The 2,570-nt window shown below is 37.3% G+C and overlaps 1 non-coding gene across 1 annotated transcript; it reads right to left on the bottom strand.

Annotated features, from left to right (window-relative positions):
• Nucleotides 1–2,017: 2,017 nt before the first annotated feature.
• LOC128285021 (small nucleolar RNA R71) lies at nt 2,018–2,124 on the bottom strand. The gene has a single exon (XR_008275437.1). It is a non-coding gene; the product is annotated as a small nucleolar RNA R71 (small nucleolar RNA).
• Between the last annotated feature and the right edge of the window lie 446 nt (nt 2,125–2,570).

The raw sequence follows: 2,570 nt of genomic DNA, 5'->3' as shown, positions 1-2,570 counted from the left end.
AAAGGAGCCACAAACGAGCAAAAAAGGACAAAACGGACCAAATCGAGAAGTTCACACGGCCTAAGCCTTGCCACACGGGCTGCTCACACGCCCGTGTCCTTCGAGGGTGTCAACCAAGGCTCTTACGATTCACACGGCCTGGCCATTGACCCACACGGTCGTGTGTAATTTAACGGATCGAACAAGGCCTAGCAAACACGTCACACGGCCATGGCACATGGGCGTGTCCCTTTTTCAAAGAGTTGTATTTTACACGAAAAAGGGTACTTAGGGAGGAAGAAAACCAATCCAAAGCCTTTATAAACACCCTAAGTATGACCTAGAAAAGAGGCCTCTTCCAGAAATTTTCTAGAATACAGAACCACACGTCAGGAATTACTTGAAGGAAACCAGACGATCTATCCCAAAAGCTGGAACTACTCTAAGACTGAAGATCTCTCTCAGAATTCCTTCAGGGGTTTTAGAGTTTTCTTCATGTTTTGTTATTTTTATACTTTTGAGATGTACTCTTATTTTATTATGAACTAAACCCTTAGATACCTAAGGGGGATAAAACCTATGATGGATCTTGTTATTATTATCTAAACTGTATGATAAATACTTGATTTGTTCTTAATTATGTGTTCTTAATGCTTGAGTTAATATTCCGGGTATTAATTCATAATTTGATGTGCTTATGCAGAGGAGGAATAGACCCTGCCTAAAAATAGATTTGACATAATTAAGCAGAGTTGATCGAACGCCTAGAAATAGGGTTACGAGATTTTTCCGCATTAGGGTGAAACCTACTATGGGAGTCTATAGAGTGATTTACTGCTTCCCTAGGGGTTTTAATTAAGAAAAAAATTTCGATTAATTCAACTGAGGGTTAGACATTATTAGTCTCGAAAGGGATAATAACATAGGTTAGGGAATCTCACGGATCAAGTCAAGTGAATAAACCGTCTGGTTCAGAGTCAGATAACAAGTGAAATCTAGGTGGATTCCTCCTTGGATGTCGTTTTTATCAATTGCTTTTCTTCAAGTCATTTTCCAAATTTTCTCTTTGCTTAAATTAAATTAGTTAATTAGTTTAGATAATTATTTTAATAAACAAACCCTTTTATTCTTAGGCTAGATAATAAAAAGATAGTTATTACTAGTACTTTTGGTTCCCTTGGGTACGATATCCCGGTCTTGCCATTACTATACTATTGTTCAATAGGTGCGCTTGCCTTTTCATCGTGATAATAGTTAGTCTAGGTTTAATCTTCATTATAAATATTTATTACTTGTTACGAATCACGCGATCAAATTTTTGGCGCCGTTGCCGGGGAACTGAAATATTAGGAACACTAAATTTTTATTACTTTAGCCATTTATTTTTCTTGCAATTTAATTTTAGTTTATTATTATTATTTACTAATTTACTTATTTTTTTTCTCTTGGCAGGTTTTTATAGTTTATGACTAGAAGAAACCCGTCAGGACCATTACTTTTTGACAAAGAAATCGATCGCATAGTTCGTAGAAATCAAAGAGAAATAAGGCGTAGCTTACGATACACGGAGAACGAGTGAGAAGACGATACTCAACCCCTAACCGACGATATGGCTGAAAACCAAGGCAATCAGCTACCTCCTGCAATTGCGGCTAATCAAAATCCTACTCCACGTACTATGTATGATTATGCTAAACCTTCTTTAACAAGAACTGAATCTAGCATAGTTAGACCTGCTATAGCTGCAAATACTTTTGAATTAAAACCTAATACCATTCAGATGATACAACAGTTTGTTCAGTTTGATGGTTTGCAGGATGAAGATCCCAACGCTCACGTAGCGAACTTTCTGGAATTTTGCGATACATTTAAAATCAATGGTGCTCCTAATGATGCCATACGTCTTCGGTTGTTTCCTTTTTCACTAAGAAACAAAGCTAAATAGTGGTTGAACTTGTTACCACGAAGGTCTATCACTACTTGGGAACAAATGACCGAGAAATTTTTACTAAAATATTTTTTGCCGGCTAAAACAGTTAAATTATGTAATGATATCTCGTCTTTTGTACAGATGGATTTAGAAACACTTTACGATGCATGGGAGAGATACAAGGACTTACTGAAAAGGTGCCCTTACCATGGGTTACCGCTTTGGCTTCATGTACAAACATTCTACAATGGCCTGAATCCCTCAACTCGGCAAATGGTTGACGCAGATGCTGGCAGAACCATCAACAATAAAACACCGAAAGATACCTATGAATTTATAGAGGAGATGTAACTAAATAACTATCAGTGGCAAGTTATGAGGACAAAGCCAACGAAAACAGCCGGCGTTTATAACATCGATTCAGTCACCATGCTCTCTAATCAGGTAGAACTTCTCAACAAAAAGATTGACGGTTTACTTGATTTTACGCAGGTACATCCAGTAATGAGGTGTGACTCAAGTGGCGGAGGTGTGCATACAGAATACCAATTCTTCAATCATACAACTGAAGAAGAACAAGTCAATTATATGGGTAACAATAACTTCCGATCTCAAAAAACCCCATACAGTAATATTTATAATGCAAGTTAGATGAACCACC

This window comes from Gossypium arboreum, chromosome 11 (assembly GCF_025698485.1).
Source record: "Gossypium arboreum isolate Shixiya-1 chromosome 11, ASM2569848v2, whole genome shotgun sequence".
Lineage (NCBI taxonomy): Eukaryota > Viridiplantae > Streptophyta > Magnoliopsida > Malvales > Malvaceae > Gossypium > Gossypium arboreum.
Note: the sequence above shows the minus strand (reverse complement) of the source record. Positions and strands in the feature narration are given on the sequence as shown.